The sequence below is a fragment of the Leuciscus leuciscus genome (assembly GCF_965113295.1).
Source record: "Leuciscus leuciscus genome assembly, chromosome: 1".
NCBI lineage: Eukaryota > Metazoa > Chordata > Actinopteri > Cypriniformes > Leuciscidae > Leuciscus > Leuciscus leuciscus.
Window position 1 is genome coordinate 64,425,491 of NC_138725.1, and position 23,106 is coordinate 64,448,596.

The 23,106-nt window shown below is 38.5% G+C and overlaps 1 protein-coding gene across 1 annotated transcript in view; it reads left to right on the forward strand.

Moving 5' to 3' along the window:
• Window positions 1-23,106, forward strand: part of adgrl1a (adhesion G protein-coupled receptor L1a) — a 183,848-nt gene that overhangs the window by 42,875 nt on the left and 117,867 nt on the right. The window lies entirely within an intron of this gene.

The following is a 23,106-nucleotide window of genomic DNA, read 5'->3' on the forward strand; positions in this document are numbered from 1 at the left end:
ATTATATTTGTAGGTCCGAGAGAGAGTCTGCCGTGGGTCTAGTGCAGTTTATATATACAGTATATATATATATATATATATATATATATAAATAATAAGGAGAATTATACGTTAATGACATACTACAAAACAAGTTCTTGGTAACACTTTCCAATAATGTCTCATTTGTTAACATTAGTTAATGCATTAACTAGCATGAACTAACAGGGGGTAATACATTTTTTTGTAACATTTCATAAAATGTTACTTAATAAAAGACAATTGTTCGTTGATTGTTCAACTTAACAGTGCAATAACTAATGCTAACAAATACTACTTTAATGTAAAAAATGTATTAGTAAACTCAACTAAACTAAATCCTGTAGATTTATTGTAAATTCATGTTAACTAATGTAGTGAAGCCTTATTGTAACCAAAGTCTTTATGGTCCCAAAACATTGCCTTAATTTTATTTATGCACAATATAATTTCTTAGGTTTGCGTTTTTAGAGTGAAATGTGTCCTCGACGTGTTGTGTGCTTTAAAAACGGTATGACGAAATAAAATGTAGCGGTGCAGCTGTGTGTGATACACACAAATGTGTATGTGTGTTTAAAGTGATGGGGTGGTGGGTTTGGATCCTGCATTCAGAATGTCAGTGACACAGTGATTCACCATCAGTGTCTGGGATGGACTCCAATCGGGACAGCCATCTGGTGACCAATCAGAGCCCTTACTGTGATGTCAGAGCGTCCAAGGGTTCCTTGGGCAAAGGCTGTTGGGAAGGGCCAAATGTTCTGACTCACGTAGACCTTGCAATGGCTAGAATCTCAATGCCAATTCAGTATGCCAGTCTGCCAGCAGAATTAGCCATAGCTTGCTAGTGGCTCAGTAAAATTAGGTGTTTTGAATCACATTTCTGCACACACCACAGTGACAGCTGTATACTTCAATCTTGGCATCCTTCCATGTGCGTGCAGACAGCGTCGTTAACTTGCAACACATGCAAAACGCAACAAAGGTCAGCAAAAAACAGTAATAGAATTAAAATTCAGTGCAGCGCAGAGATTGACAGCTCTGTTAACTCTGACCTGATTAATATTTCAGCGAGTTCTCTCCTGCAAATGCCACTGTAATCTAAAACAGTCTTAGGCAGACTCTCTGAGTCTCCAAACTGCTGCCCCGTAACCCTTCTGATCTGGCTGAGTCACAGCGCTCAGGCCTGCTGGGAGGCAGGCGGTAATGAAAATCCACCACCAAACTCCTACACCACCTGCGGTTTGTGGGCCGTCCAGATACAGCACAGGAGGCTGGCTCATTTTTTGTCTGGAGAATGAAGAAGAATAGGAAAGTTTTAAGCCGGTCCTTCGCCACTATGACGATAGAGTGGATTTTCATCGCCTGGCTAGAGTCATCTAATGCCGTGGCAGGCGGTTGAACGTGTGCATTGGAGAGAGGAGAGTCTGACTAGGCCGGAGGAGAAAAAACGCACAACCTGCATGTTCGACAGTGAAGATATTCCGCAGCTGTGTTCACCCTCCAGCTGTACTTTTATCCATGCGTGCTTGCACAATGCGAAACGCAGAGCAGACTGTGAGAAGTCAGCCAGGTTAGATTTCCTAAAGGCCTGTTTTCCGCTCACATGAACATTTGATTGCTGTTTTAAGTATCAACCTGGTCTCAGTGTTTCTCTTAAGATTTCTTAAAAAGAGTTACTCTGGGTGATAAATCTTCCAAATCTATAAGACTTTGGTTACTCTTCGAAACACACATCTTAATAATGAAACCTGAGAGGTTACCAACATTTTTTTTTATATGTCAAAAAAGCCAAATTAAATCTGTTCATCATATAAAGCTCTTCACAAGACCTGGATTAGATCTCTCGATTCATATGGATTACTTTTTCGATGCCATTATTTCCTTTTTGGATCTTCTAAGTTTGGGTTTTTATATATATATATCAAATTCACTGTAGTATAAGAAAAGGAAATTATTAAAATTTCTGACTTTGGATTGCAAACTTTGGTATTTTGGCTCAGTTTGAGACAAATATGAAGATGTTGTGTATAGCTCATGTATGTGAGATTGTCTTTTTCGAAGAGAAAACAGCATTATGTGGAAAGTCACACTGGTGTAAGTTGTCCTGTTCAGTATGATTTAGCTTTACGTCTCCCTTTTCTCACCATTTTGCTCAGAGAAGCAACTGATAAATGGACGAACTCATCAGTGATTAGTCTTTCCTGTGACTAGTTCTGCGCGTGACCGGCATTCTGCCCACAGCGCAAGAGAAACAGCCTTGTGCCGTGACCTTGCCTCCCTGGCGCCACACACATGTGTTTGTGCCTCTGTGCACCCAGTGGGTGTTTGTGTTTGCGAGCATGTGTCTGTGATCCTGTGGTTCATCTTCTGTGCATGACATAGCAGTAATAAAAGAAGTTACCTCGTCTGTGTGTGTTTGTGTGCGAGTCCCTGAAGAGCTTCAGTGGCAGTCGGAGAGCAGTGGGACTCTTGTTGAACAAACCAAACGCGCAGCACAACAGTATGAATAAGACACATTTCCGACACAAAAGGTCAAGGCCTGCTCGCTGCAGCAAAGACTGAGATTCAAATGTCTCCCTCCCAGCATTCTGCAAAAGGCATTGTTCAAATCCCACCCACCATTTTACCCACCCATCTGTTCATTAGTCTAATTTATTCTTCATTCAATCCTGAAAACAATGCGTATTGTAATAGCTGGAATTGTGTAGAGCTGTAAATGTGTGCACGAGAGTCACTGTTCAAATATGATCCTCGATTGTGGCGTTTCGAGACTTCTGAATGAGAGCAAGAGTATTTTTTTGTTGTTGTTGCATTGTTTGTGTTTTAAACCTTTACTACATTTGCCTACCGTGTCGCTCTATAAGATGGGTGTCTTTTCCAATTGATAAGGTTCATTTCTATTATACACGTTTCAGTTTTCGGCTGTTTACTAAAGAAAATGATGGTAACGGACGGTTGAAATTTTAAGATCACCCTCTACTGACAAGCATAGGAAAAAAGATGATCATGTCTTTATGGAAGTTTTTTTTTTTTTTAAGGGTCCAATAATGCCCTTTTGACAAGATGTAAAATAAGTCTCTGATGTCCCCAGAGTGTGTATGTGAAGTTTTAGCTCAAAATAACCGACGAATATGTTTTATAGCATGTTAAAATGGTCACTTTTTGAGGGTGAGCAAAAACGCATCGTTTTTGTGTGTGTCCCTTTAAATGCAAATGAGCTGCTGCTCCCGGCGCACACAGAGGGCGGAGCTGTTGGTTGTGTGTTAACAGCTCCGATTACCTCACACAGATACGCACAAAACATTTCTAAAACATTTAGCCTTTTATGTTCAAACCGGACTCGGACAAAGATGGAGAGACTCAAGAAGTGACAACATGTAGACAACATTTCTGAATGGTTAGTTGATGAAATATATGGAACTGATGTGGAGTTAACTATCTTCAAGTCATTGATTCTGTCATGATAATCTATAAATCACATTCCCAGGGGCGGGGTTTATGTAAATGTAAGGGTTTGTGATGTCACTAACCCGTGAAGAAGCTTGTAGTCCCCACCAGCCGTTTGTTGTAGTCCTTAAAAAGTGATTTCTATAAAATAAAATATCTCCCTTTGATTTGAACTTTGAGGGTTGTAACTTTGCAGATGTTGTTTATGCTCAAACAGCAACATTACACACTAACTAAAGTTAGAAAAGTGAAATCATAATCAACCACCCCTTTAATTAAATATTACATTTTAAATAATGCATTATAAACAATAAATAACATTAACCATATAGTTATGTATATTCAATTGATTGCCCCCCCCCCCCCCCACACACACACATTTTTGTATTGACTTTTGATCAGTTTAATGCATCCTTTCTGAATAAAAGTATTCATTTATTTAAAAGTAGTATATAGTTTTATATATTATATAGACATATCTGATCTTTTATTTGCATATATTTTTGTTTTCCACATGTAATGCACATGTAATGCGCTGCACATGTGTGCATTCAGCCATGTGAAGTTAAAGAACACAGAAGGTAAAAAATCATAGAGTGGAAGTTGACATCTGCTTTTTGTTGTAAAGCCCTTTTTTACACATATGTATATGAAGGACACAAATGGCACCTGTTTTGTAGAGTGACCCGCATATGATAAGGCTTTGCTGCATTTTTATGACTGACAAAACAACACAAACCGAGCATTGCTAGATGGTGACATATTGAATGTGAATGTTTTTTCGGTGCTTGTTGAAATCCAGGCGGAGGGAAGTACCACGTCTCCGACCTAAGCTCAGATAGAGTGTGTCTGAGATTTGACAGAGGGACAGGAACCTTGTTTTGTGTCTCGCCGGCTGATCAGCATGTGTTTTTACACAGCTCTCGGTCCCCAAGGTGGAAGAGTTGAGATGTGTGCCCTTCATGCATCGCGGCGCACGTCTTTCTGGAGAACCTGCCTTGAGTCCTGAATTGGTCTTTCTGTAAATCGCCTAAAAACAACATGGGTGTTAACAGCAAACAAAAGCTATTCGATTTGGGATTTGTGAGTTGTATTTGTTACACCGTTGTATTCTAGTGTAGCTTTATGGATGTGCTTACGGCGGTTATGTCTGGGATTTCAGACGTCTCGATTCTAGTCGTCATGGCTTATGCGCTGATGTCTGGAGAGAAGAAAGCAAATCTCATTTGAGCTTTGAGTGGAGTGGAATCGGATTGGTTGCAGCGGTCTACACACCGAGAGTATGTCTGAGAGAGGGCACCAAATCCTTATGATTAATGTCACACCATAATATTTATCCCTCAGGTACGTGCTTCTGACTGCCACCGCTGAAAAGCGTGTTTGGTGTGACCGGGTAATGTAGATAAGCTACAGTTGGGGGAAAAACTCAATGTGAAAGTAGGTGCTATTGAATCTTTCCCCAAACGAATATAGCTTTTATTTGTTTTTATGGATTCTGGCCCTTCTTTAATAGAATTCTTATCGCTTTAGTGGCGCATTGAGTCACAGCGATTGTACGGTTGATCTTTAGCAAAGATCTAACCCAACATTGCTTTAAAGATGTTTACCCAGGTAAAAACTGCCCCACTGTCAATTGTTCATTGACCGGTTTTAACCTTAGTTTTGTTGTGATAGGCATTTAACAACAGCCAGATGAGGTGCTTTTGTTGGCTGACAAACCGAGCTCTCCCTCAGCCTGCTTGGTATATGTAATACCCAAGTAGATGCAGAGATGTATAAAGTACTAGAGACCCAGACTTGAGGAAAAGTACAAGTGCTCTATCAAAAAAGTGACTTGAGTAGAAGTTGAAGTGCTCTTTAAGCACCACACTTAAGTGGAAGTACTAAAGTATTCAAAATTTTTTGTACTTGAGTATTGCAAGTAGTTTATTTAAAATGTACTACTCAAGTACTGAAAGTAAAAGTAGAAGTATTGTGTTATGTAGTTATTAAAGAATGCAGTCAAATGTTTGAACATCTTATTGTTTATATTATTTCAAATGCTTAGCCTAAAGGACACTTACAATTCCTTTGGCAGTAGCAGCAGTAGAAGGACAGAAATGTACAACAGCACCTTGAAACATTGAGCTTAACTCTTTGTAGACAAAAACAGATCAAGTTGGCCTATGTCCCTTCCCCTTTTAAAGCATCCCTGCCTTCTCTTCCCTCCACAGCGTATTCCCTTCTTAAATTAGTGTGCATAAAGCAGTCATATTTTGGGAAGTTAGACATCTTTTCATCCTCAACTTGTTAGGGCAACCAAAATATCTCAAAGGGCAGTAGGCCACATTATATTTGTAACTTACCTTGATATGTTTCTTCGAATTCGACGGTTCATTTTTTAAGTCCATTATTTTGCAATCTTTCGGGAGGCAGAGTAAGCACTTCATTCTATATTAATTGTCTTTCACTCCGACAAATGAAAACATGGACTCTTAAGTAGGGTTAGGGGTGGTCTCCTTCCTCACCCTCACCGCCACAATCACTCGAAGTTGAAGGTGTTGAAGGTGGTGTTTCTGGTTCTTCCATCTCGAAACAAACTTAACAAAGCTCAAATGTTTTCAATGGAGGCAGGCAGCAGAGTGAAAGGCAGAACGGGAGCACGTGCGGTCTTCTTGATCGCTTGATTCGCTCAATGATGAGCCAGCTTCATCAAACCACAGAGCCATCTCTGTCTGAACTGTTTGAACAGTTTTATAATTGTAACGAGTAACGATGCAGCACAGAATTTTTTTTTAGCGGAGTAAAAGTGTTAAACTCATCGAAAATATGTACTGAAGTAAAAGTAGAAGTAGGAGTTTTTTTTTTTTTACTCTAGTAGAGTACAGATACAGCCTTTTAGTACTTAAGTACAGTAGTGAAGTAGTTCTACTTCGTTACTATACATCTCTGAGTAGATGTGCTTGATTTTATTCTGAAAGTACCAAAGTTGATTTGCTCAATTGGCAATTAAAAATAAATTCAATTATATATTATAACATATATGAACAGGAAGTCTTATAACAATACTATCAGATTTACATTTATATATTCAGATTTCATATAATTTTGTATGAATTTAGATTAATATAGTTCTTATGAGTACATTAATACTATTTATTTATTCTAATTTCAATTAATTTTAATCCATCCATCTACACAATTATCCATTCATCCATCCACTTATCCATCTGTCATCCATCCATCCATCCGTCCATCCATCCAACCATGCATCCACCTACCCACCCACTTATCCATCCACTTATTCATCCATCCACTAATCCATCCATCCACTAATTCATCAATCATGCATCATCCATCCATCCACCCACTTATACATCCATCCATCCATCCATCCATCCACCTACTTATCCATCCACTTATCCATCTATCCATCCACTAATCTATCCATCCTGCATCCATCCATCCACCCACCCACTTATCCATCCATCATGCATCCATCCATCCATCATCCATTCATCCATCCATCCATCCATCCATCCATCCATCCATCCATCCATCCACCCACTTATTCATCCATCTTGCATCCATCCATCCATTCATCCGCCCCTTGTACATCCATCCATCCATTCATCCGTCCACTTATACATCCTTCCATCCACCCACTTATCCATCCACTAATCCATCCATCATTCATCCATCCATCCATCCATCCATCCACCCACTTATCATCCACTAATCCATCCATCCATCCATCCATCAAACGGCTTGTCTTTTTTAGGATCGCAGGGTTGCTGGAGCTTATACCAGCAGCCCACAGGTGCAAAACACCCTGGACAGATGGCCAGTTTAATTCTGCTTCCTTAAAATCGATTTTGAATTGCAGTTCTGCACCGTTTTCTTCAAATTCATGAATTTAAAGGCATTCTCAATTGACTTCTGAATGGTGCACAACCCTACCATTGATCTTTGCAGAGATCTTATCACACATTGCTTTAAAGAGCACCACCGTTAAATGTCCGTTGACCCATATTGCCTCAATACTGGTGTGATACACATTTAATGACTTCTAAGATGAGGTGTGCTGTTTGCAGAAAAACCAAGATGTCTGGAATCTCTTAAAGACTACCAAGGAGGCCGAGTCAGATCGGGAACGATAGAAGAATTCATTGAGAAAGGTAAAGAGTGCAGGTCAAAGGAAAAGACGTGTCTGAAGGCGTCTACAGCATGTTTCTAATTGAGCGGCTTGTAGTTAATTGTTTGTACGTAGGAGGGGAGAAATCAATCTGTTTTCTCACTGCTGTGACTCCTGGGCCCCGAGGTGATAGACTAGAGCTGGCAGACACTAGGACGGAGCACTGCCAAATACAGCCCCGAAAGCAAAGACTTCCCCTTTCTGCACACACTCGATGCTGACGCGTATGCTTGCACGCTCTTCACCTACATGCATGCAGAACAGGTTTCACGGGATAGCTTCAATGTCAGGGTGAAGGCGGATCAATCGATCCATCCTCTGTTTGTGGAAAAGTAAGGAATACCAGGTTAGAGAGGGGAGCGCTAAAGAGGGCGGGAAACAGCGAGAGCATCTTGAGACAGGCGAAAAAGAGAGTTTAAAGAGACGCAATAGAAATGTATTCTAGGTTAAACCCCTCCAGCTTTTGACAGAGTCTGGCTGCTGTGTATGAGGCAACGATATTAAATAAAGGAGAATATTGCATTAGTCCCAGCTCTTGGCGTAAGTCGAATCCTCTCCCACACAACCAGCTGCAACTTTCTGCGGTTGCAGATTTTTTAATGCAGCATCAAGCCCGGAGCAAATCCCTTTAAACTTTAAAGTCGATGAATCACGTACATTAGCATGGAATGAATGACCGTTGTGTTAATTAGTACATAAACACAAACCATAAATAATTTGCAGTCAAATTCGTCCATGTAACATATTGATTTGCATTTGTTTACTCACAGCAGACGTTACAAAGCTGCGTCTTAGCCACGCTGCCCTCCTTTTTAATAATTTGTCTTCCCAAATAGACTTCCTCAGTTCCCGGGCCTCAACCCACAGCCAAAAGGAGGCGTGGCCAGGGCGCATTTTAGCTTTCAAAGCATGTCGTCTAAATTATTCATCCCACTTTTAACAGAGATCAGAGCGGGTCGGTCTTTTGATCATCACAGTTGTCCCTTGCTCCGCCCTGATTGGCTTTGCCGCACTCACACCCACATGTGATCTCCACTCGTGTTTGCTGGCGATATATTCCTTCCAGCTTTGTCCGCACATCTTTCATTATTTATATAAACGAAGGAGTGAAGAGGTTGAGTGAGGATAGGAGGAGGAAGGATTAGATGAAGCTATCAGGATGCAGTATGGGTGGGTGTTATGTCTTGTATCACAGTATGAATAATTGTATCTCGTGCTTGTGTGCTGTATATACACTATCATTAAAAAGAAATTAATGCTTTTATTCAGCAAGGACATTAAATTGATTAAAAATGACAGTGAACACTTATTATGTTACAAAAGATGTCTATTTCAAACAAATGCTGTTCTACTGAACATTCTAGTCATCAAAGAATTCTGAAAAAAGGTGTATCACAGAGATGCTCAAATATAAAGCAGCAAATGTTTTCAACATTGATAATAAGAAATGTTTTTTGAGCATCAAATCAGCATATTGCATATTAGTAATGATGCTGAAAATTCAGCTTTGCATCACAGGAATAAATTACACTTTGTGTCATCTGCCATATACAAACCTTCTTGTTGCTTTATTTTGAAGAAAAAAAGCACATACGAAACGGGGACATATGATGTGTAAAGGAACACAATACAAAAACTAGCTTAATTTGGTTATTGAATGAATGCTGAGAAATGTCTGTTGTCCACAGCATTTCATTAATTAGACTGATTAATAAATAAATTAAGTGTTTGTTTAATAAAATGTGAAGCATTTACAGTATCTTTAAACATAATGTATAGTTTGGTACAGACATATTAAAGAGGCTACATGCGATTTTCTGAAATTTAAACTCGCGACTGACACCTGTGGCCAAAAAACGGAACTGCTCTTCCTTTCTGCTCGCTCTCGTACGTGCACACTTCACAAGTCATCCGCTGCAAAGAAGTCAACATTATGTTTACAGAGGTAAGAACAGTCAAATACATATATTGTTTGAGAAACTAAGTTTGTTTGCTGACTAGCGGTGGTGGCAGAGTGATCTGAAACGTTTAACATGAACGCGCTTGACGTCACATCCGCAGACAGCGCGCGAAAAATCCGACCCGACAGAAAATAGGAAAAATAGGATACAGGCTTATAGGTGCACCCACTGTGAGCTGACAAGGTGTCAGTATGCTCATCAGGAGATGTTTGAGTCATAAATGGTCAAATAAAAAGGCTATTGTTACGTTTATTTTGGGGGAAAAGTTGCATGTAGCCTCTTTAAGCGTTTCACATTTGCAATGAAAACATAATTTAATTTAGCAGGTTTATGACAAAACATAACAAAAACTGTTTAGATGAGAGTTGAATAATCACCCACTTTATTGAAAACTTACAAGATACAGTACTTAGAAATATTTTAAAGTGCTTCATCTAATTAATTACTAGAATGACTTCAATACAAATTCAGTTGCTTAAAGCCAAAATACGACTGTTAAAAATTTTGAGGTTAGTGTATTTTATTCTCATCAAAATATTATTACAATTTAAAATAACTGTTTTCTATTTGAATATATGTTAAAATGTAATGTATTCATGTGATGTAAAGCTGAATTGTCAGCATCATTACTCCAGTCTTCAGTGTCACATGATCCTTCAGAAATCATTCTAATATGATGATTTGATGCTCAAGAAAAATGTATTATTATCAAACCGCTGTGCTGCTTCTTGTTTGAAAACTGTGATGCATTTTTTCCCATGGAATTTAAAAAAAAGTAATATAATTTCTTTGAAAAAGACATTATGAATGACTTTATCATTTTGATCAATTTAATGTGCACTTGCTGAATACAAGTATTAATTTCTTTAAAAAAAAAGTAAATAAAAAAGACTTTTGAAAGCAATGCATGTACAGCATTTACTTCAAATCTGATTGGTCGAGCAGTGTTCCAGGAGTGCTGACAGGACTTGACAAATGACTGTCTTTATGAGTGAGTTTATTCATTCACTCAATCGAATTGTTCAAAACACTGATTCATTCAAGAACAAATCGCCACTTCTGTGTGTCGCTCAGATATGCAACAGTTCGTTTCAGTTCAGTTTTTATAGGCAGAGCAAAAACAGACGAAGTGAGAGGCAACATTGTGTCTAAAATGCAAGTTACTCGATATTAAAGTCTTGTTGTGTAAAAGCAATATCACACTAGCTGTACCTGATCGTTCTCACCCAGTGGATGAATATCCAATATAAATGTTCTAGCCTCTACCTGTTCATTAATTTCTAGCCTCTCAAAGTGCTAATATACCATTATACCAGCAGCCATAGGAAGCATGTACAGGGTGGGCCACGCACAATGCTCACCGACAGGCCCTCAGGAGGAATAAGCGCTGATTCTTTCTCTATCTGCTACCATCCTTTTCCTGTTCTTTCAGTTATATGGTGAGAAAGGTGACAGAGCAGTCGCGTCAGACTGCCCGCTCTGAAAGACCACAAGAAAAGGGTCACCTGAAACACGAAGACTGCTGGCCAAAAAAGATCGCGTGGATGAAGCGATGCGCTCATTCCCCCCGGGGGGTGGGAGACGGGGGAAGATAGAAAGAAAATGAGAAATAGACAGAGCGAGTGGAGTGTAACTGTGTGTGTGTGTGTGTGTGTGTGTGTGTGTGTGTGTGTGTGTGTGTGTGTGTGTGTGTGTGTGTGTGTGTGTGTGTTGTCCTATTGTAAGTAGCCTAACAGACCCTCTGGATTCACTCTATGCTCTAATGGCCAGTCACAAGGCAGCGGCCACGCTAAGCCTGAGTCTTCTAGCAGACTGTTCCTAATTAACAGATGCAGCGAGTGGAAAGAAGCACCTGCTAAGGTATGACTGCAGGTTTGAGCCAGGGGCTTTTTCACACACTTGTGCACACACACACACACACACACACATGCGCGGTGGCTACTTTATAAGGACCCGTATCGTTATGACATCCTCCTCCGGGGAGCAAGTGTTTGTGGGAGAGTGTGTTAGCTCAGAAAGAGTAATGTGTGGTGTGGAAAAAATATCCTGTCTGTGCTCTGGGGCGGTATGGTTGTAAAGTAATTGCGTGTGTCCGTGAGTTGTGCTGTAGTTTTATGAGGTGGCTAATGTTCATCCTTCAGGTTTGAGCTTAAAGCAATAGTTCGCTTAAAATGAGAAGTCTGTCATTATTTAATCATCCTCATGTTAGTCTCAGCCTCAGACGTCACGCCTTCGGACCGCTGGCTGAACGTCTGATGCATATGGCACACCTAACTGGAAACACTTTAGGATTTTTAAAGTCATCATCTGATTGGTTGAATTCTACAGGATATCCGGGAAGTGTGCGTGTCACGTTATCTAACGGTCTGCCTGGAAACAAAGATGCTGTGATGCCAAACTTCTTCGCAGAGGACCCGGGACCCGCACGGGTCCCAGTCTATTACATCGGGTCCTGGGTATGTTAAACATTGTGAGTAATACCCGAGTCGATCGGAGAACACCCAGCCGTGATCATAGTGAGTCAGCGCTGTGCGCGTGTTTTGACTCAATAGGGGCTTTGGCACTAGGAACTTAGTTCTAGGAACTAGCCACCAGGGTGGTTCCCCGAGAACTAATGGTTCCCTTAGGAACATTTTCCTGGTTGCATTCGCACTGCCAGTAGGAACTCTGAAGTTAAGTAAGCCGCTCTTGTTGTTGTGACTTTTATTTTGACGGCACGGCGGACCATTATTTTGACGGCGCTGATTTTTTTAGGAGGCGGGACTTATTCCATCATACCACACGTTGCTCTTTCTTTCTCCCATTTTTATAATAATATTATGAATGAACCGTCTTGTTATATCTAAACAATTTTATCAGACTTGGCTCAGAGAGCACAAAGATTATAGCAAATAAGTAATGCTAACGTCAGCGGCCAGCTTCCAAAAAATGTACTGGTCCTCGTTAGTTCTGGCTAGTACATATGGGTCTCTTTGGGTTCGGATACGAATTTTTGAAGACCTCTACGCCAAACCCCCTTATGGAAGAAGCAAGCCATTGTGTTTACAACTGTGACAATGAGTGCTTATCAGGATTAACTAAACGCTGAATTTTTTGAAGTATGTGAAGTGTGTAAAGTTCGCGGCATAGACTCTTTAAAATATGTCCAAGAGTTTTACACACCGGTCTGTTATTGTAGTGCCATTTGACGTTACATTTTCACGCCCCTAAACATGACAATGACACAAAATAAACTGTGATTGGCTGCTTTACATGTCAGTCAGACGGCCTCTGGGCGGTCCTTGGCCAATGAAAGCTGCAATGGAATCTGCCGTCGATCTGAAGGTCTGGCTACAGGAGACTATCCTCACGTTGTTCCAAACATGTATGACTTCGTCATGACATGTATGACAAACATGTATAACATCTTCGAAACACAAAGTAAGATATTTTCAATGAATCCTGAGAGGTTTCTGTCCCTCCATTTAAAGGTAACCAAAACCACAAGATCTAAAAAAGTCAGGAAGGCATATTAAAATTAGTTAACATGAACCGAGTGAGTCTGAAGAGATACAATCGATTTGATTTTTATATAGATATAAACACATAGAGCACAGCACATATGACAAATATCATTGGTTCACACTTGTTTACCAAAGTTGATGTGTGTATTTGTGCGTATGTGTGTTGATCATTGTTTAGATGTAAATAAAAGCCTAATTTAAAACTATTCATCACATATCTCTTCACAAGACTAAACTAAAGTCTCACGGGTTTGAAACAACATGAAGGTGAGTAAACAATGACAGAATAAAAAAAAATTGGGGGGAACTATTCCTTTAAAACTGCAGGTCGCATGAACACAAAGAGATGGATCTCACGCTGTCCATTTCCGGCCGGCTTTGTTTTAATCCATCTTATGTGCCTTGGATCAGGGATATGGATTTGTATCTCTGAAACAATATGGTGCATATTGTCATTGACATAATGATGCTCCGCTCTGTAATATTCTAATCTTTCATCTTCTTTCAGAGGTAAAAAAAAAAAGTGAGTCAGCGTGTCTGCAAAACTGTCCGCTTGCAGTTGGAAGGGAGATGCTGAATGGAGATTATGCCTGTTGTGACATCACTGCCCTTCTTCTTCCGTGTAAGCTCGACTGATCATTGGCCGATGAGCTCGGGGATGTTTTCTGTGTGTGTGTGTGAGAGGCTGGGTGAGTAACAGGCGTGTGGGAGTTCAAGCCTGGAGATTTGGAGACCCTTCGAGACTTGGCCCATCTCGTCGCTGGGTAACCGCAGACGGCAGAATGGGGTCACCGCCATCAAACTCGATACATCACATTCACGCACATGCTCGTAGGTTGACGTGTGCGCGTAGGTCTATAATGTTGTGTTCGGTCGTCTTGGCTTTCACTTTGTGGAACAAATCAGATGCGGGTCGCAGCCTGGCAGGCCAATTTAGTGGAGAAGTCATGCATCTATTTGTTTTTAAGGGGGCACCAGTTACTGGTGCCTTCGGTGAGATGAGACGTAATCCCAGCAGAAGATGTGATAGTCTGGTGGTACACCTGAAAAAGACTCTCACGTTGTGTTTAAAGGTTTTAAATTGATTGCACTGATGACACAGTTGTCATATTGAAGTGAACTATTCCTTAACTGCTTTTGTTTATGACAGTTAATATCTATCCAGAGTTGCATCATCACTCTCATTCAAGCTGTTATATTCAGACTGAGTTTCGCATTGAGACGAAGAGATGTGTGAATGGCTGTCATTCATATTCATGCATATATTTATGTCACAGACATCCAAATGATCACAGAATTACCATAAGATTAAAAAGTTAAAAAGAGGATAATGTTTTTGAAAGAGTGTCTTATGCTCATCAAGGCTGCATTCATTTGATAAAAAAAAATAAATACAGTAATACCCATTAGTGTGAAGTATTATATAACAATTTAAAATAGCTGTTTTCTATTTGAATATATTTTAAATGTAATTTATTCCTTTGATCAAGGCTGATTCAGCATCATTACTCCAGTCTTCAGTGTCACATGATCCTTCAGAAATCATTTTGACTTCCTGCTTAAGAAAAATGTCTTATTTTCGATGTTGAAAACAGTTGTGCTGCTTAATAGTTTTGTGGAAACCATTTTTGATGAAAAAGTTCAAAAGAACAGCATTTACTTGAAATCTTTAGTAACATTTTTATTGTCTTTGATCAATTTAATATGACTATTAATTAATCTTACTGACCCCAAACCTGTGAATGGTAGTGTGTGTACACAAACTAAAATTAATTATTTTAAAAGAATCCAGGCATCACATTTCATCACACAGATCCATTTAGCACTGTTATTAATTTAAAGGATTATGCATTCTTGTTTGTATCACACACATTCAAGGTAATTAAAACATGTGACAAGGTAAAAAAGAATATAGACTAGAAATTGAAATTACAATGCAATAAGTGTAAAATTATCATTTCCATGTGAAGCAAAATATTCAGAAGGTAAAAATAAATTAATAAGATTTTATCCCTTGGGATTATTGGAATGCTACGATATTTTGGTTAACATTATTTTTCCTTGCTCACACATGATTAAAGGTAGTGTAGACAATTTTTTCTTAAACACTTTTTGTTTTTCTGGTTGAAACCTCCACATCCTGATAGCAATCAATAATAGAAGTGGTCTAAATATTAAACAAAATGTCCATATATCTTCTGTGGAAGTCTTAGGACCAAAAAATGTTCGTCCAATCATTGCATTCGGACCGAATGCAATGATAGGATGTCCAACCTGCCTGTCAGCGTATGTATTTCCATACATCGAGATGAATCTGCAGCAGTCAGGTGCTACAAGTCCGAGCTCTGTAAGTTAGTTGTTTACGTTCATTATTATTGTTTTGTTATGTGTTTGAGACGAGATAATTTAACGCTGTTTGCTCTGACATGTGCGTGCGCGTTCATGTGTTTTGGCTTCAGAAATGCTCTGAAGGGAGGGTGGGATCTTATGCTTTCAAAGCTTGCTTGCTTGCTTGCTCTCCGAAATTGCCTAACCTACCTTTAAGAAAAGTCATGTTCAGTCATTCAGTGAAAGGTTATAAAAACTCTTTGTCCTTTAGAATATTATGCGCTGATGCGTTGTGCATAATCAGACGAGGGACATTTGTTTAAAAATGAAATATGGATCACTTAGATTGTATGTTTTCTTTGAAGTACCTGCATGTGATTTATGTTTATGTGGCATCAATAACCTGCATATCAAAATGCCCATTAGTCTCATATGCATTACATCTTCACTACACACACAAACAAACACATGCGTTCACGAGCAGGTAATTGTACACAAGCGAACGCTGTCTTGATGCGCGCGTAATGAAGATGAATCTGTCATGGTCTGGCTCGGTCAGGGCACGCGACGTGGCAGTCTGCCAGTCTGAGCCATCCCGTGTCTCGCGTTAAAGTGCAGGTACCACACAAACATGGACCCCACGATTCATTTCATTATTATGTCCTCACCATCCATTGTTACTGGCGCATAAGATTAATGTCATTGTGACAATTGCACAGCTTACTTATACGTGGTAAATTAAGATGCTGCCGCGATGTGCTCTAGCATAGATGTTTACAAACACATCTCTAATTTGAATTAAGTGAGTGTCAGGCAAAGGAAGTGAGACAGAGAGAGAATGACAGTGACAAAGCGGGAGAGAGAGACAGTTTACCGACTCAATGAGCAGTAAATTTACTCACGGGCCTCCAGTGGAGATTCCAGCAGGGCCAGTCACTACAATTCATGCGGGCTGAGAGAAAAAGTTTATAGGTGGGCCCCTTTTTTCCCATGGACCAATGAGCAGGCTTTATACCATAGAGGACCTTAGTGGGGCCCTCATAATGGGGCCCAGGACAACGGATCCAGGAAAGAAAAATCACTAAAGGCAGGAGGGATGAATTGAAGACTTTTCCTTAAATTTCTTTCTTCTCAGATGTGTATAAAAAAAATAAAAAATAAAATAAAGAAGTTTCCGAATGTGTCACATTTTCTCCTCATTGAAGTATAGTATTTCTATAGCTTTTATTTTTATATTTCCAATATAGTTTAATTTTGTAATTTTTGTAAGTGCTTTTTTCAATTTTCTAATTCTATTTAGCTTAATTTTTATTTCAGATTTAGTTTGTGTGATTTTACATTAACTTAAACTTATTTTATTTCAGTCAGTTGCCAAGGAAACATTTAAAAAAATATGTCATCTAATATTTCAGTTTTATTTTAATCTTTATTTAAAATTTATGAAAATAAATTTGAAAGGGATAGTTGATTAACTAAATGAAATTAAAAAGATGTCATCATTAACTTACCCTCATGTCATTCCAACCTTGATTTTCTTTCTTCGGTTGAACACGAATGAAGATAGTTTGAAGAATGTTGGTAACTAATCAGTTTCGGTTCACGTTGACTTCCATTATATGGACAGAAAATACAATGGAAGTCAATGAACTTTGATTACCAGCCTTCTTCAAAATGTCTCCTTTTTTTTTTTTTCACTGAAAAAGAAAGAAAGAATGAAAGTCAAACAGGTTTGGAATGACATGAGGGTGACAGAATTGCCATTTTCATGTAAACTACCCCTTTAAAATGTTTTTGTTTATTAAATATCAACACCGCTTAGAAAAGATCGGACCCATATCTCAAAACTGTCATCAGATATGCCAAGATACCAACGTCTGCAGTCAAAACTTGGAGATCTCATTTTAAACTGATTAAATTATTTGAGTAAGTGTTCTTTGCTACATTTTCCACATTCATTTTATTGCTCTATACTCCCACATTATATTAATTGTCTATTCTATTTGTATATTTTTCCTAAGAAATTTAAAGAGAAATGTCTGAGACAAAGTTGTTCATATTTACTCTCTTAATACCTGTTCCTCTTCTGAGCATGATGCATAATACAGGTTATTCCACATTTAAACAGTAGTCTTTGTATCTTTAATTACAATTTAGTTACTTGCTTTTACTTTGAATCAACTTTGCTTTTCCTTTCCGAATAATGAATCACAAATACATCTTACTTTTTAACCCACCTTCTGTTTCACTTGTAAATACATTACATTACAAATGCAAAATGGGTTGCAAGCAGTTTGTGTTGATTTTAAATAGGTCACGACATGGATTTTTAAATGTTCCTTGAGGTTCACTTATAATGTTAATAACGTTTTTTTTGCACACCAAAAAAAAAAAAAAAAAACATATATGCGGGAAAAAAGAAAAATATTATTTTCAAACTTCATTCTGACTCTGTCTGAAATGAACCTATTTTAATCTGTTATGATTGGTTAACATCATTGCATAGGAAACAGTATTAACGCCCACTCGTTATTGCAAGTAATTTGAAAACATTATCCATATAAAAAACGCAATTTGCAGACAATGCATTATGAAATCTTTACTTAAGGTTTGTGATGCTGCTGCTTCCAGATCCAATACAGTCGGCTGCTTCCTCTCTCAATAAAAGTTTCTTTGCAAACTCTTTATTACACTGTGCCTCGTTTACAAAACAAAATGCTCCGAACAAACATATAATCCTCCGACGTGATCCAGGGCGCCATTAAAATAAACCATCTGCTTGTTCCTGATGCTGGGATCCTTCTGAAGACACTAACAAGCTGTTTAAACTGGACGCGAACATACTTTAACTCTTCCATTTGTCCTGTTGTCGGCAGACTCAAGCGTGAGGAGTATATCAGAAACTGAACGTGCATCTGTATACTGTATCCAGTGTAGACAGCGTCAGTGATTATAATGGGTTTATTTGCTTTTGACGTGACACTCACATCCAGTTTAGTCAAATGTCAGCTGTTACGCCACTGACTGAACGTGTGCTGTGATGATGTGTAACTATGTGTCGATGTCTTACTCTGGAGGCGGTCATGTGCAAATGTATTTGCTAGTCTGATATCACAAATCCTATAATATCCAAACAAGGTGTTTTTGGAGCTTAATAAAAATGCTTTATGCTATGAAAGCTATGAAACTTGCAGGATGATTTAATGGTACAAAGACCATTATGTCAAAAGATCAAGGCAAATTTGATTTCTAATGTCATGACCCCTTTAAATGAAACCCATCTGAGATTTCAATCTTTCGCAATAAAAATGTCCTGAAGGGTACTGTACAACATTGACATACACATTTACAAATTGTAATTGATATAAAAAAAAAAAGATTACAAAAAATGCAAACAAATCCTTAAAATCATCTCATCATTCAGTGGTGCTGAGAATAAAAGACAAAGTAGAAACAATTAAAAAAAATACCATTGCAATGAAAATCATTGTGTGGAGCACTGAGCTAATATCTGAAATGCAAATAAATTAGTATGTAATAAGAGTCTAAAGAGAAAAGACCTAGAGCTAATAGACAACTCGAGATGTCAGAGCTGCAGAATAGAGACAGATCCAAGCGCAGGGTCAGTGACCACAGGCTAGCCACTGAAAAGGGCAGACACAAACAGACCAGGTTATCGGGATGAAAAAGTTTGTGGTCACTGTATGACAGGTAAGGTTGAGACTGTGACAGTTGAGAGGTGAACTTTCTTCTCAGCTGTGAAGAATATCCGGCAAATGGAGACATTTTCTAAAGGCTAACTCTAGGAAGCCCAGATTAACCAGATGACAGATAAGATATTCACAAAGAAACATTACAAGAACAGGATGTAGCTCAAAAAAAAAGAAAAAGAAAAGTCAAAAGCTGTTATATAAGCATGATGCTACAGTATGGGTTACATGCTTTAGCACTCAAGTTATTGAATGTATTCAGAGGAAAATGTTATTACTCAGAAGTTGCTCTTTCATAGCTCAGGAGCTCATGAAGATCTTAGGCTTGTTTTTATTTTGTTTTTATTTGGGGGATTGGTCTTTTTATTTAAAGAAATTAAATAATTAAAGGACTAAAAGGAATTTAATGGAATAAAGAAGAAATAAGAATGTAAAAGTTGTTCTATGTCTAATTATAGCCTATAAAGTTGTGAAGTAATCTATTTAAACTCTTTGTGAATAATATTTTCACATTCACTCTTGTGTGTCTAATATGTAAAAAAAAAAAAAAAAAAAAACACTCTTCTTGTCTCCTCACATTCATTTATGAATGACATAATTTAACCGATTGCATATTTTCAATTCAAAATGGTGAAATTGCTTTAAAAAAGTTGAGTAGTTTGAATCACTGTGCGTTACTGATGGTAGTTAAACACATCCATCATAAAACAGTGGTCAAATATTAAATGTTTAGCTACTTATATCTTACCAGGCACGCACTCGTTCACTGTAAAAACGTAAAAGTGTTGCGTTGGAATTCACACTCATCTTCAGTGAACATTAAGCCCCGCCTTCTTTGATCTGATTGTCCATTATTTTCAGTAGCACCTCACTGCAGTACACGAGATCCAGAGGGCGGAGTTGGATCCAGATCTAAGGGGTGGAGATGGGTAGGTTTAGGGGTTGGTTTAGGGATCAGGGGGTGGAGATGGGTAGGTTTAGGTATATGTAAGGTGGATTTCGTGTTCTGCAGTGAGGACCATCTCATTATTTTGACATTGTTATAGGAACTAGCCACTAGGGCGACACCTTGAGAACTAAAGGTTACCGTATGACCATTTTCCTGGTTGCATTCGCAACACCTGTAGGAACTCTGAGGTGACGTAAGCCGTCACTTACATCCTGCCGCTCTGGTTGTTGTGATATTTTATTCTTTTGTAGTCCTGCTTAACTTTGTCGTGTCACTGCTTCGCTGCTAGCTGAGCAGACATATGTTTTGTCCCTTGAAAGGTCACTTTGGATTTCCTCCGTGGCTTGAGAAGGTTGAGAAGTGCCTGGACTTTGGTGTCAACCATCTATGGCAGATTTAGTGGAGTAAGTACAGTATATGTAAACTGTGTGTTTACACAGCTTTTTAAAAATGGCGGGTGCCGGTGTTTTGTATGGCATGCGTTCGGCCAATCAACGTACACTTACGTCAATGGTAGTTCCTATTGTGCTGGGTTAGTTGCCACAAAAGGTGTTCCTATAACTAAAATCATTCACAGTTCCTGCGGTGCGAACACACCAACAAACGGGTACTTCCACCAATAGTTATGGGAACAATGGAAACATTCCTCTGGTGCGAAAGCCACTATATAGATTTATAGAAAAAAAATCTTCAATCGCTCTCAATGTTTCCTCATTGCTGTCTTGGGGAAGAAATTGAGATTTTAAAGAGATCTCAACTGTGATATGTCTTCGTGTGCTCTCATTGCTGTCTAGAAGAAGTAATTAAGATATTAAAGAGATATCATTTATTTTTCCCCCCTTTTTCCGTTGTACATCGATGATTGCTCATCTCCATTTGCTCGCCATGCTGTCTAGGAGAAACAGTTGCTTTGTTAAAGACATATCCATCATGATTTTTCTTTCCTATATTGCTATGATTGCTCATTACCATTTTGCTCTCCATTTCTTAAATCTAGGAGAAAACACTGAGACATTGTACAGCTTTTCGGGTGTAATTGCTCTTTTTGTTCCTCATAGAGTTACCTTTGTTCTGTCATATCGTTTCACACACGTATTAGTTAATAACTGATGCCATCACGCTGTATGTTCATAACAGTCAGTGTAGTAATTAGTGTTTTTTTAATCTCATTTTAATATGCTCATAACCTTTTCCAAGAATGTGTTCTCTGATTAAAGAGGTATGTGCTGTGGTAATATCGTGCTATGCATACTATGCAGTTATGTTCTAATAATGTGGAATCTGAGATGAATTTCGAGAGGGAGGGAGGTGACAGAACGCAAACAGAGCCACATGTTAGCGAGACGAGACAGCAGGGTGAGGTAAGGTGACTAGCGCGCTTGCTCTTTGGGCCGGCAGTGATGGCTGGTGCCGTGGCCTGTTGCATCACTGAAATAAGAAGTGACAAGCTTGCTTCCCTCATACGATGAATTATCACACATCCCTCCCCATAAATTGGGCTCACTTCAAATCACATGCAATTTCCTGCTAGCATGTAGACTCACCGTGTGACTTCTTATATGCTTGAGCCTGGTGAGAAAATTGAGATGCAGTAGTGAGTGAAGGACACTAGGGAACGTGCTCATTGGAAAGATTTCATAATTAACGCAGTGATGCTGGATGTCAGACCTGCTCCCTCAACGCGAGCACAGGTGAAGGAGTGTGTTTATGACTGTGAGCGAGAGAGAGCCAGTGGTGACCGCAGAGGATATAGGAGACCGCGACTGACCTTCATAAACAAGTGAAAACATGTCCAGGTCACATCATTTGGAACCGAGAGAGAGAGAGAGAGAGAGAGAGAGATTTTCACTGTTCAATGAGAACTGTGCAGGAAAGTGTTTAATTATAAAGAAAATGTCACATTAACTCTTTCCCTGCCAGTGTTTCTTTTTAAGTTACCAGCCAGAGGCAGCATTTTTTATAATTTTCACAAAAATTGTATTGTCCCCATAATATTTTACTGGATGAATATCTGTATACAATACATCTTAATTAGGTAGCCTACAATCCTGTACCTCTTCCAGGGTCGAGATTTAATTCGATAACATTAGGCAGTTTTAAATGTATATGCTGCGTGATGATAGCGTTATTTAATTGTGCATAAGCAATGCTTGGATCACTGTTTCTGCTTCTTCTTCGCCTGTGTTTTGATCCAGAGATGCTGTTCTCTATCAGAAGGTGTGTAATAGCGCCCTCTACCATACAGTATAACAGTGAAAACATGGATAGCTGGAACATTCTTTCAGTGGCGGGGAAAGAGTTAACCAAGTAACGTACGGTCACATTACAGAAAGTAAACGTTTTTTTTAAATACAATAATATTGGTTTAAATATAAAATATAGTATTCACATTTAAATTTAAAATCTTAAAATAAATTTACAATTTAAATAATAATACAGTCTAAGAAAAAATCATAAAAATAGGTCCCAATCTACAATGTTAATATGAAGGAATTATCTCTATTGATATTTCACAGGTGCTTTAACTTTATTTTGATTTATGCATTGCATTGTACTGTATTTTAGCGTTAAAATAAATGCCTGTAAATTGAACGGATTAAATGACCAGTTCCTTTTTTCTACAGATATATTATTATTATTATTATTATTATTATTACAGTTCATATCAGTTTATTGTTCACATTACATTAATGAAAATTTGATTTTGCAGCACAGTGACAATTGCCTTGAGGAAATATGCTTATTTGTCATGAAAATGACTTCAGTGTAATTTCTTATTTCTGCCTCTTGAATTTGGGGCAATATATTCTGAACATGTTCGTGACAGATTTTGTGAAATTCACCCAATAGAACCCTATACATCGTATATATTTTTTTTTTACTGATCTCTTTTCCACAGGATGTCCGTTACAAAAATGATCAGAGTGGTACCATGGTACAATTATGATTGGTTTTACCATGATAACATACTATGGTATATCCATGGTACTGCAGTGTACCTGAAAGAACACGGTGGCAT